Raw genomic sequence first — 13,506 nt, 5'->3', positions numbered from 1 at the left:
TCCAGCAAGTGGGAGCTATCAAGCTGCTCCCACTTGCTGAAAGCAGAGTTTTCATCTTTTCCCTGCCTGCTAACATATGGGCAGGGAAATGGATGAAAACATTGCGTTTGCATACAGGGAGCTGCTATTTAAAGTAAATCCCTGCATGCGGGAGCAATGCCAGCTCCCTCAAGAGACAGGAGCCGGTGGGACTGCGAGGGCCTTGAGGCTCTGCGGTCCCCGGGTAGGGTTTAATCGGTACCCTGAGAACCCATGAATATATGGCTGGATGGGGGTTCCTGAGGCTTAAATTGGCATGTGGGCCCCTCCCCTTTGAAAAAAGTATTTGGCCCCGGGGAGGTATTGGTCACAAGGGCCCAGGGAGTCTTGCGCCCCCCTATAAATATTTTTCAAATAGCTCTGAGAGGTGGTTGTCCCTGGGGTTTGGGAGTCCACGTGGCCACAGACACATATTTTTAAAATGTCCCCCGGGCCCAGTGGGAGGTCTGTGCCCTCCCCACATATTTTTTAAAATATTGTCCCGGGATGGACCCAGGTCCCATGGGGGGTTGTGCGTGGCCTACTTTAATTCTTTTAGTATCAAGCCCCAGGCAGGTGGTGGTCCCTGGGGCCCTGAGGGGTTTGTGCAGCCCCCATGGACTGGAGGGGACTGTGTTGCCCCCCCTATGATTTTTTATTATGTAGCCCCAGGGAGGTGATGGTGCCCGGGGCCAAGGGGGTTTGGGTGCCCCCATATATTTTTTTTTATGTTGTTCGAGGTAGGTGGTTGTCCCCAGCACCCAGAGGGCGTCTACTTGCAGCCCCTACTTTTTTTATTATGTAGCCCTGGGGAGGTGGTGGTCCCCGGTGCCTGAGGGGCCCCATGCACCCCCCACATATATATTTTTTGTAGCCCCCTTTAAACACCGAACCCCTTTGGCTGTGCGTGGTTTGGATCTTAAAGGGGGTTGACTGCAGGCCCTGGCCAGTGGCCAGGCCCTGTGGGCAATCCCTGTGGGCAATCCCTGCCGCACACAGCCAAAGGCCGTGTGTTGCGCAGAATTAATGTGGTTATAGGGGTGTTGGCTGTAGGGCCTGGCCACATGCCAGGACTTTCAGACATCCTCCGCTGTGTGTGCATGGCGCAGGTGTTTAGTGGTTATGGGGGGGGGGGTATTTTGGCTGCAGGGCCTGACCAAAGGTCATGTGCAGGGGTGGTTCGATTAATGTATAGTAATTAAAATTACTTTATATTATAAAGGTTACAGGGACATTATAGTTAGACTCACATTTTAAAAATACAATCAATAGAAATTCATGTTATAGTTAGAATTATGTCAAGTAACTTTAACTTGGGCCCTAAGCTAACAATAACTAGCACCCTTGTTCGCGCACTGCTAATTACCCCATATATTACTGCACTCACAACATCATTGATAATATCACTGTAACATTTGCTGTAAAACTGTTCATAAAAAAATGTGCATGGCAGGGGCGCGAGTTATAGTTACCATAGTGCACGAGTAGTTACTTGAAATAACTCTAACAGGTTAATTTTTTGAGTGAATATATATATTCAGAATTAGCTCTTAGGCAAAAGGCCAAATTTATTTTTAAGGAGAGAGAGAAAGAAAAAGAGACAGATAGAGATAGAGAGAGAGAGAGAGAGAGAGAGCGAGAGAAGTGGATGAGCTGCAAGTCACACAGAGAGGGTTACCCCTTTAAAAAACCAGTAGCTATGTGGCATACTCCTTTAGATGAGATCAGAAAGGTTTTGGAATAACCCTTTAGGATTGCATCACCTTTTTCAAGGTGTATTATTCCAATAAACTAACTAAAATTATAGATCTGGAAAAGAAAGGAGGACTAGGACCTCTCTTTTTATTGGTTTTATTTCACAGAGAATTCCAACATCAAGTCTCCACATTAGAAAGGAAGATTTTCTGCCTCTCTGTGTATTTTGAAACACAGTTGATAAGGGGTAGATATGTGTCACTTGCATATTTTGCATGGTCACTTTATTCTCTCCTTAGCACCATACTTCCAATGGTTCTACATACATATGGAAGAAAACAGGGGGAAATGCTGAACCTTGGGGGACTCTACATTCCAGCTCAATCTTAGATCAAGGGAAATCCTATTGCACAAACTGTGATCTATTTTTTTACGAAATAAGAGAGCCTATTTATTGCAGAGCCTCACATTCTCCTTCAGTTGGAAGGAGTGCAGAGAAGCATTTCATGACCCGAAATGTTGAAGTTCAAGAAGGTGATGTAGGTACAGGAGACAGGCATCACTGTTGTCAGAGATCCACAGTGCATCATCTGTTACTTGTTTTGTGCCACAATTAGGCCTGAAGCGAGATTAATAGCTGCATAGGAAATTGTTCATGTTGCAATTTTATGTTTACTAATTTCTTGTTCATATTTCTTAGCAAGGGTAGCTTAGAAACAAGTCTTAGATTTTGCAGATTTTCTAGGTCAAGGTTGGGTTGCTTTGCAGTGGCAAGACTTAGGCAACTTTGATCTGCTGAGGGATGATGCCTTGTGAAAGCGGTGTATGATTATTTTTGGTGTCAGAAGGCAGGTCTCCGGAGTATCAGTTATAGTTGGATAGCTTGGTATTCGATCATTGAGATACGGGGATGGTTTAATTGATGAAAGGTTATTTAGAAACGGTTGAAACAGTATTTGTTATTTTCAGAAGAGGAGGTGCAACTTGAAATTTTCTGCATCGCTATTGAGTGTTGATGAAGAAGGACCTCTGAAGGTTTCTGTGATTTTTTCTGGAAAATGTACTTAGGGATGCCTCTAAAGTTGGAGTACAGGATTCACTCATGAGAGGTTGCTTGCACTTGTGATTAACATTTTTAAGTAGTCAGCTTTCATTGTTAAAATCACATTTTTGAGTTTGTTTGTGCTTTAGGAATGGCATTTCTCTTTATTGTCAAAATTAGAACATCATTCAGTGTTTACCAGATCCGAATATTCTGGCATAAATTGGATCATTTTTCTGTCCGCGCCTTCACTAACTTGACAGACCGTCTTACCCTGAAAGAGAATTTCTAATATGGGACAGGCATCCAGGAAGATTTAGCTTAAATCTTATTTAGTTTGAAATGTTTCTGTCGTCAAGGTGATCTTTAATATAGATAGTAAGAGCCAGTAAAAGAAAAATATCAGCTACGCAACAGTTGCACATTAAGGATATATATTCCGCAAATATACATCATACCAAACAGCTGTTTTAATCTTTTTATCCTTGATTAGATACATTTTTGGTTATCCTATAATGAAAATTGACCACCCACGGAAATTCTTCCCAAAATGTCTAGTTTTCTTTCTGAAACGAAGTCATAAAAATCATGCAAGTAAACACTCAAAGTATTTTTCAGAAGTCGCCTTTTCATTAATTGTTTTCTGGCGGGGAAAATACATTCAGGTTAATAAAAACGTTAAGTGATTGTCAAGCAGATAGGTCTATGCACATGTTGGAGAAAAGTCTTTATTTACCTTTAAATTCATCAACCTTTTTTAGAAAGGCAGAGAGTGTTAAGTTCTGGTCTGCAATTAAGTCACACATTAAGCTTCAATGGTGCCAGTTATTGAAATTAATTTATCTAAATCGCATGCGCTGTGGGTTCTAACAAAATATTTGACCAATAGTCGGTTATATTTCAAGCTAACCTGAAACACAAATAAGGACTATCTTCTGAAATTGAAATCACACCTATCCTGAGTCTGATTACAAGTCTTATCGGATCAATGTATGATTGATGCATTGGCAGTGTTAGGAGAATATTTCATCAAGTGTACTATATATTATCTGGATCCTGGTAGATGTTGCACCAAAAGAGAAACTTACCAACCTTCAAGAGAAGATAATACAGTTTGTCCAAACAAAAGAGAAAGGGTACTGCCAATATCCAAAAGGATAAGAAATTTAAAAAGTGCAAAATGGTGCATTTATAAACACAATGGGCTAGTAACATTGGCAATCTTTTGTAGGATTCAAAGAGCTCTTAAAGTCTCCCCCTTTCTATGTCCTCCATTGCGTTTTTCATTTTACCCCTCTTTGTCCCACTCGAACTTTTCAGCATACTTCTTTCCACATCCCTACCCTTCTCCTACTTATTTTTTGGTCACTGTCTCTTTCTGTCTTCAGTTCATCTTGTTCCTTCTTCCTCTCTCTCTGACATAATTATGCCAGTGCCTTTGAGCTGAATTTAAAATCACTGTTTGCACTAAATATTTCTATTTTGATCTAAACATTTGCATGAGGCAGAAAATATCCTGAAAATATCATTTAACGCGGTCTTTCAAATCTTCTAATTTGTTTGCCCCTGGAGGAGATTCCCAAACCCTCCTGCAAGGTGGAGTGGCGTCGGGTGAGGCATCAGTTTCTTACGATCCACTGGGGTCGATGAATCCGGCAGGTCAAGATGCGGTGGGGCGACTTCTCGGGGTCGCGGTCACTCGACGGGGCTACAGGTGCCGCAGCGGAGTCGGGTGTCATGAACGTCAGTGACATGGTACTCAGGACTCACAATGTTGTGTGACATCATTGAGACTGCGGGGGTGTCAGGCCTGTGGCATCGGTCGGGGTCGTCGCACTCCAGCGGGGCCACGGCTTTGAGTTGTAAGCATCAGTGGGAAGTCATACGGCTACGCCGGTTCTGGAGTCGTCTGGAGTCGGTGTGCCTGTTTTATCTTCGTTTCAAGTCAGCTTTCACTCCCAAGGGCCCCGGAACTGGATTGGCACCACTTGGCATGTCAGGTTTCTCAGCAGAAGTACCCAGGTGCTGACTGGTGAAGTCTTTGATGTCCCTGAGACTTCTTAACAGAAGGCATGTTCAGTCCAAGCCCTTGGAGAAACTTCACAAGCAGGATTTCAGAAAAAAAGTCCAGTCCTTTCCCTCCATTTCCAGTTGATACCTCCTGTTATCCTGCCTGTCCTCTAGTTCCTCCTGGGTCAGGACTTTGGAAGAAACACTGCTGCCCGCCCTGGAGGCCCTCCCTCCAGCCAGGCCTTGGTTATCCACCAAACCATCATGGATGCTCTGCACCTCCACCTCCACAGCAACATTCTTCTCCCCTGTGGGCCCATCAGCCTCCTTTTCTGCCAGTCAGGCCCTCAGCGCCTTTTGCAGCTCCACCTTTTTAGTGAAGTTTTTAATAGGACATTTGAACTCTTTGCAGAACTTTTAGAGCCAAGGCACTGAATAGGCTTCCAGCCTCTCCTCCTCAAACACTACTTCTGCAGCTCCAATTGATGGCTCACCAGACTGAGGCATGATTGTGAGTAAGGCTCAACAATGGTGCAGAGTTTCAGAAGGCAAGGGAAATCCAAAAAGTAAAAAGCTAAATTCCAAGAGAAAAAACTGTATGTGGTTGTGTTTAATGGTCTGCAATAAAACAGTGGTGTACACCAATCACTGTATGTCAAGTACAGATACAAGTCCTATCCTCACCGCTGATCACCAATGTTAGAAATGGGGTCTCTAGTTGGCAGTCAGTTTACACCCTGTCCAAGTAGGGACCCTCACCCTAGTCAGGGTGAGGGACATACACAACTCAGATAACCCGTGCTCACCCCCATGGTAGCTTGGCACAAGCAGTAAGGCTTATCTCAGAGGCAATGTGTAAAGTATTTGTACAAAACCACACAATAACACAATGTAAACACCACAAAAGGACTCCACACCAGGTTATCCAATATTTATCTAGAGCAAACAAGACCACAACAACATAAATCCAACATACACAAGCAGAGATGTGAATTTTAAAAGATGAAATGCCAATACAAACACTTAGAAACACAATAGCTCAAACTGGGGCTATCACAGCGTCTTTGACGGACTCTTCACAACAATCCAACACCACTCCCAGGAAGGGCAGCGCCGGTCACGGAGTCCCGCGGACCCCCAGTACAGTACCTTTGATAATGAGGAAAACAAACCAGGGGCACAGAGTCAGGGAGGTTAGGAGTCGCCGGATCCGGTGCAGCGTCGGCTCCTTACTGCAGAACAGGGAAGGTGAAGCGGCGTCAGGGTGAGGCGTCAGTTCCTTATGATCCGGCAGGGTCGATGAATCCGGCAGGTCAAGACGCGGTAGGGCAACATCTCAGGGTCACAGTCACGCCACGGGGCTACTGGCGCCGTGGCAGATTTGAGTGTCACAGACATCGGCGACTCACAGTGTTGCAGAAATTAACAAGGTTGCAGCAGCGTCGGGCCTGCAGCATCAGTTGGGGTTGTCGCACTCCAGCGGGGACCATGGCTTCGAGTAGCAGGCTGCAGGGCAGAGTCGTGCAGCGATGCCGGATCTAGAGTCATCCAGAGTCAGTGTGCCTGCTTTGTCTTGGTTTCAATCCAGCTTTCACTCGCTAGGGCCCAAAAACTGGATTGGCACCACTTGGCAAGTCAGGGTCCTCAGTAGGAGTACCCAGGTGAAGTCTTTGATGTCCCTGACACTTTTTAACAGGAGGCAAGCTCAGCCCAAGCCCTTGGAGAAACTTCACAAGCAGGATTTTAGAAAAAAAGTCTAGTCCTTTCCCTCTTAAGGATGACGCAGCAGCAGCAGGCCAGTACAGCAAAGCAACAGGCAGAGTGGCAGGTCCTCCTCAATCACCAAGCTCTTCTCCTTGGCAGAGGTTCTTCTTGATCCAGAAGTAATCTGAAGTTGTGGGGTCAGCAGTCCAATACTTATACTCATTTCTGCCTTTGAAGTAGGCAAACTTCAAAGGAAAATCTTTCTAATGCACAAGACCCTACCTCTCCCTTGCCCTGGCCCCGGACACACTCTAGGGGGTTGGAGAATGTATTGTGTGAGGGCAGGCACAGGCATTTCAAGAGCAGATGTCAGCTCTTCCCTCCCACTCATCAGGATATGCAGGTCACACCTCAGCTCCTTTTGTGTCACTGTCTAGAGTGAATTCACAAACAGACCAACTGTCAGTCTGACCCAGATGTTTATTCATCAGCCAAGCAGAGGCACAGAAAGGTTAAGCAAGAAAATGCCCACTTTCTAAAAGTGGCATTTTCAAACAGACAATCTAAAAATCAACTTTACCAAAAGATGTGTTGTTAAATTGTGATTTCCGAGACCCTAAACTCCATATTTCTATCTCCTCCCAATGGGAAAATGCATTTAAAGGATATTTAAAGGCAATCCCAATGTTAATCTATGGGAGAGATGGGCCTTGCAATAGTGAATATCGAATTTGGTAGTATTTCACTATCAGGACATGTAAAATACACCAGTACAAGTCCTACCTTTTAAATACACTGCACCCTGCCCTTATGGCTACCTAGGGCCTACCTCACGGTGACTTACATGTAATAAAAGGAAAGGTTTGGGCCTGGCAACTGGGTATCCTTGCCAGGTCGAACTGGCAGTACAAAACTGCACACACAGGCACTGCAGTGGCAGCCGTGAGACATGTTTACAGGGCTACTCATGTGGGTGACACAATCAGTGCTGCAGGTCCACTAGTAGAATTTGATTTACACGCCCTGGGCACCTCTAGCGCACTTTACTAGGGATTTACTAGTAAATCAAATATGCCAGTCATGGAAAACTAATTACCAATATAATTTAGATAGAGAACACTTGCACTTTAGCGCTGGTTAGCAGTGGTAAAGTGCCCAGAGTATCAAAACCATCAAAAAACGAATTACAGCACAAAATCCAAATACAGGATGTCAGAAGCAACAAAAGTACAGGGAAACCACACCAAGAGCTGCCAGGTCTAACAAATAGGTTGAGCCTGGAGACTATAGATGGAGCCAGATGAGATGAGACATATGCCCTCCTCACACATTAAATCAGAAACACCTGAAATATGCACTGTCACATGTTTCCAGGAGTACTTCTGTAAAGTTTTGTGAACTTCAGGAAGTCTTAAATATTTACCCATGTGAGGAAGCAGACCTGCGGGAGAAGATGTTTATCTTCACAAACTGGGTTCATAGATTCTATAATTCTGTCTAGTGCATGAGGTCTGCTTTCTGAAAGTTCCCATGTTCCAGGACATTAAGCTCCACCACGTGGAGCCTATTACATAGCTGCTTTATGTAGTGCTGTGTGCCACTGAACAGCTTGAGTTTGCTAGGACAAGACTCGTCAGCGAAAGAGGGCAAGCATTAAGGAATGTTGGATGTGAAACGCTATTTCAATGGTCATAGCTCATAGCTGTGGAAGATAAGCCCTCTTTTAGGAAGGCAGTTTGCTCTCCTTTACCATTCACAGAGGCACTAAAATGGCTGCCAAAACACTTAGGGGCAGATATAAGAAAAGAGACGCTGCACCCAGTGCAGCACCTCTTTTCTTGCACCCCCTAGTGCCCCCCTACTGCCACCATGAGTGCGCCATATTTAAAATATGGTGCACCCTGCCACAAGGTAGGGGTCAATAGTGTCAAAAATGTTGACGCTTTTGATGTACTGTTCAGGGTTAGCACCAAAATTCTGGTGCTAACCCTGAACAGTACATAGGGCCCTTTGTAACCAATGGTGTGCCCCCTTTCAACGCCTGTTCTGAGCAGGCGTTAAAAGTAGCTGCAAAAAATTATGCAGTAAAATTGCTTAGATTCCACTGCGCCATTTTTGCAGTCCCCCTAATGGGGGAACGCCCCCTTTGCATGCATTATGCATGGCGCATTCATAATGTGGCGCAAAGGATTACAAAGTAGTGCAATGCATGCATTGCACCACTTTTAAATATGGCGCAGCGATTTTTGAAGCCACATTAGCATCAAAAAAATTATGCTAATGTGGCGCTAGTGCTTCTAAAATCTGGATCTTAGACGGGTCATCCTGTGCATTCAAAATAGGCAGTTGCTTAGCTAAGGCTTTGTGAAATGATGCTCGATTCTATATTTATACTAATCTAACTACTCAACGATGCTCACTGCAGCTGGCTTCTAAGAGGATGTCACTGTAGAACCTCATAGTCACTGTTATAAATCCAGGTGAGTCACTCTTTTCCCTCAGCCTTGTGCTAGACAGAGCCGAGTAATAGTTACACTTGCTAGTTACAATCGGTCGATTGCAGCATTTCAAGCCGTTGGTAAGTTCCCACTGTAAAAACTCAATAGAGATAGATTAAAATATGTTAACTTCAAATCCGACCAACAAAATATCAATTGGATGATTTTAGCCATTTAATTTACTTCTATTTGTACTGTTCCTTCAAAGCTCAGAATACATAAAATCACTTATAATCATAAACTGTACTATAAATGCCTCACATACACTTTACATCCTATATAATTAATTCCACGCATGCATTCAAGTTACACTTTTTAAATATCGTTACATTGCCTGCTCCATAATTAAAAATCAATTTTCAGCAGTCTTTATCATATCCCACGTTGGGGACCTAAGTTTGCCTTCATGAACACCCTCTTGTTTAGCGAGTCAGGCACCCTTTCTAGTTAGTTAATTGATGGCTTAGATAATTTGTCCATTGGTCGATTGTGAGAGGTTATCTGCTAGTGCACCACTGCTAAACTGCACTAGGATATTTCTATGGAATATCTTCAGCCTCATCTCCCTGCTGGTCAAGGTAGATTTCCAGTGCCCTGAAACATAGGCCCATATTTATACTTTTTTAGCGCCGCATTTGTGTAATTTGTTGAAGCAAAAACAGCGCGAACTTACAAAATGTGATCACTCTTTGCCCCCTCCCCAGTAGAGGGCATCCATGTGCTCTTTCCAAAATGAAGTCTTCAAAAAGCCAGGATGAATGGTATGGTGTATACACATTCCCTCCCTTCCAGTGCTCCTCCATACTAATAACTTAAAATCCTCACCCTCCCGAGCACATTTATCCCTGTGAGATGTGGATGCAAAGATACTCTAGCCTGAGAACTGTGTTTTTTCACCTTGGCATTGCGTCTTTAAACCAGGCAAATAGGCATTATGGCCCAGATCTACTGGTTATGTGGAAGGGCTGCATCACTTTTGTGTCGCAGCCCTGATGCAAAATGCCTTTTAGCGTTTACTAAGCCAGGCAATGTCAATTTGTGTGGCTTTGTATGGTTTAGTAAATACAAAGTAACGCAAGGCAGAGCAAATATACTTTACATTAGATATGGGTTATGTGAGTGGAGCATGGTGTTCCCATGGATTCACCCATGTATTTTGACACAGACTCAGATACAAACCAATATTTACAAAGAATTATAAACCTGGGTTTGCGCTAAAATGGTGCTCCTACCGGACAGAGGTGTAACAAGGAGAAATATCCTAAACCAAGGCATTGCCTTGTGCTGTGTTGTGTTACGTTGCGTCATGTAGGAGTAACATGGTTGGAGCAAAGGTGTTCCTATACATCCACCCATGTATTTTGACGCAAATCCATATCTACTAGAGGCAGTAAACCTGGGGGTTTACGTCTAGTGGTGTGCATAATCAAGAGAGGTATAGAACGGAGCGCAATCTTCATTTTTCCTCTGTATTACTTCTTTCCATGCATATTGCATTCTGCAGCACACATATAAAGAGGGATATGCTTCTTAAGATTACTTTTGTCCAGGAAAGTATACTTTCCTGGACAAAAACAATCCTACCTCTAACGCAGGCTCCCTTACACCTATTGAGATACGGCGCTCTTCAGCTGTCTCCTAGTCACACAACACAGCAAAGCATCTTCGCTTGCTGCCCTACGCTGCATGAACTTTTAATAAATATGCCCCTTTGTGTTAAAGATTATAGAGACAGGACCAGGAGTCAGATGTATCATGCATTTTTGCGGTTGCAAACAGTCCGATCAAAGCGTTTGTGACAGCAAATATGCATTTTGGTATGTATGAATTCCAATTTGTGATTCAGTAACTTGTTACCTAATCGCAATTTGGAACTGTGACTATATACCAATTCAGTATTAGGAAGGGGCGTGTCGAGGGAGACCCTTCCTAATACTGAATCGTAGCGGTATGTAGGAATGTTTTGTGACCTAAATGCAGTTGCAAAACATTCGCATTTTACCACATACTTGAAGTAGGTGGTAACCCATTCGCAAACGGAGAATGCGCGCGAAACCATTTTTTTAAGGGCAGGCAGTGGTCTCACGGACCACTGCTTACTCTTAAAAAAAAATTTTTTTTTATTTATTTCTTCTTTTTTAAATGCATCCCGTTTGCTTTAAAGAAAACGGGTTGCATTTAAAAAAAAAGATAGCTTTATTTAAAAGCAATCACAGACATGTTGGTCTGCTGAGCTCAGCAGGCCACCATCCCTATGAATATTGGGCCAGATGTACAAAGCATTTTTCAAGTCGTAAACGGCGAATAGGCCCATTTGCGACTTGAGAATTGCTATTTGGGATGTACAAAGCCCAAACTGTTTGGGTTTTGCGATTCGGTATTAGGAAGGGGCGTGACAAGGGCGTCCCTTCCTAATACCGAATCCAGATGGTATGTATGATTGTTTTGTGACCGCGAATGCAGTCACAAAACAATCGCAGTTAGCACCAGTTTCAAACTGGTGCTAACCCATTCACACCTTTGTGAATGGTAGTGAAAATATTTTTTCAGAGCAGGGAGTGGTCCCACGGACCACTGTCTGTTCTGAGAAAATAAAAATAAAACTTTTCATTTTTGATTTTGAAATGCATCTCGTTTTCCTTTCAGGAAAACGGGCTGCATTTTAAAAAAAATGCTTTATTTAAAAGCAGTCAAAGACATGGTGGTCTGCTGTCTCCAGCAGGCCACCATCCCTGCGAGGGTGGCCATTCCCAGTGGGGTCACAAATTGCAACCTACCCCGTGAATATTCATGAGGTAAGTCATTTGCGACCCCCATTGGGAATAGCAAACAGTGTCATTGACACTGTTGTACATCAGGTTTTGCGACTCACAAATTGCGAGTCGCTCTGACTCGCAATTTGTGAGTCGCAAAACCTGAGTTTTGTACATGTGGTCCTTAGCGTTTCCTAATGGGTCGCAACTTGCGATCTACCTTATGAATATTAATGAGGTAGGTCGATTTGCAAGCCATTGGGAAACGCTAATGAAACCACTGGAGTTTCATACATTCAAGTAGTGATTACCTAATTGTGATTCGCAAAAAATCGCCATTAGGTAATCGCTATTCCAAATATTGACACATCTGGCCCCAATACTCTTGCAAAGGAGCAGGACAGAATTCAGTTCTGTATCAGCAAGGATCCACCACACACACATTCTCCTGCAGACCCCTGGTGGAGAGCTCCTATGAGTGGGCTTCTTCCTTCTCTGGCCTCGTAGTGGGCTGCCCTTTCCTCTGTCACTTGTCCTGTTCCTCTTAAGGAGTGGACAATGTCCAGAGGGTCAGAATACCTCCTGGCCTTTCCCGAGGACTTTGCCCACAACTCAACATTAATTTTGCTTCTGAGATGCTAGGATATCACCCAGGGTTTAAACAGTGCTTTTCCTTGTATGTTTCGAGAGTCATTGTGATCCGTATGTGTGACCTTGCCGAGAACACTTATCAGGAACGAATTAAATACACAATAACTTGTTCTGAGTCAAGTGGACACCAGTGGTCTGCACTTGTTTGGAGATGTCATTGGGTCCAACAGAAAGGTCTGCATAGGAGTCTCCATGAATCTCAGGTGATAACTACGTCCTGCTATTCAGCAGAAGACTCCATACAATAACCATTTTGGGAAATTATCTCCCAGATGCTATTCGTAGCCATGTTGTCCTTATCCTGAGGGTAAACCTTCTGCGTTAGTTTTGCATGTAAGATCTCACGTTGCTCCAGGGTGCATTGACACTACAGCGGCCATCTCACTGACTGACCTAAGAATTTAACTGTTGTATCTTTCTTAAAGCAACTCTTAGTTATTCTCTCTGTTATTTTACTGGTAAATGGCTATAAATGGGAATACTCTCTGAGCTAATGTGATATGTTTACACTTTTTTTGCAGGCGTTCCGAATACAGAAATTCAAGAAGTGGTCCAAATATCTAAACAAATTGGGTTTAGAGAAAGGAATGCATGCAGAAACTGCTGCTCTGGTGGATAACACAAAGGATGTCTTCAACACACACTTTTCAAAATCTCTCAAGATCTTTGCACTTTAATCTCTCAAGATCCTTGCACTTTATCTTAGAACTTGTGTATAAGTATAGGAACAATGAAAGAACTATGTCATGTTTGTCTCTCATCACGCCAGTATTTAACACTTCAGCCTTTAGTTGTGCATGAATATGTTGGCATAACATTGAACGAACACTAAGGGGGTCATTCCGACCCTGGCGGTCATAGACCGCCAGGGCTGGGGACCGCGGATGCACCGCCAACAGGCTGGCGGTGCATCCAGGCCAATTCTGACCGCGGCGGTAAAGCCGCGGTCAGAAAAGGGAAACCGGCGGTTTCCCGGCGGTTTTCCCTGGCCTGAAGAATCCTCCATGGCGGCGCTGCAGGCAGCGCCGCCATGGGGATTCCGACCCCCTTCCCGCCAGCCTGGTTCTGGCGGTTTTGACCGCCAGAACCTGGCTGGCGGGAACGGGTGTCGTGGGGCCCCTGGGGGCCCCTGCAG

General features: G+C 44.1%; 1 long non-coding RNA gene across 1 annotated transcript in view; it reads left to right on the top strand.

Annotated features, from left to right (window-relative positions):
• LOC138295592 (uncharacterized) overlaps positions 1–13,199 on the top strand; it is a 92,460-nt gene extending 79,261 nt beyond the window's left edge. The window contains exon 3 of the long non-coding RNA XR_011203636.1: positions 12,893–13,199. This is a non-coding gene — a long non-coding RNA (uncharacterized lncRNA). The remainder of the gene's footprint in view (positions 1–12,892) is intronic.
• Positions 13,200–13,506: the final 307 nt, after the last annotated feature.

This window comes from Pleurodeles waltl, chromosome 1_2 (assembly GCF_031143425.1).
Source record: "Pleurodeles waltl isolate 20211129_DDA chromosome 1_2, aPleWal1.hap1.20221129, whole genome shotgun sequence".
Lineage (NCBI taxonomy): Eukaryota > Metazoa > Chordata > Amphibia > Caudata > Salamandridae > Pleurodeles > Pleurodeles waltl.
Note: the sequence above shows the minus strand (reverse complement) of the source record. Positions and strands in the feature narration are given on the sequence as shown.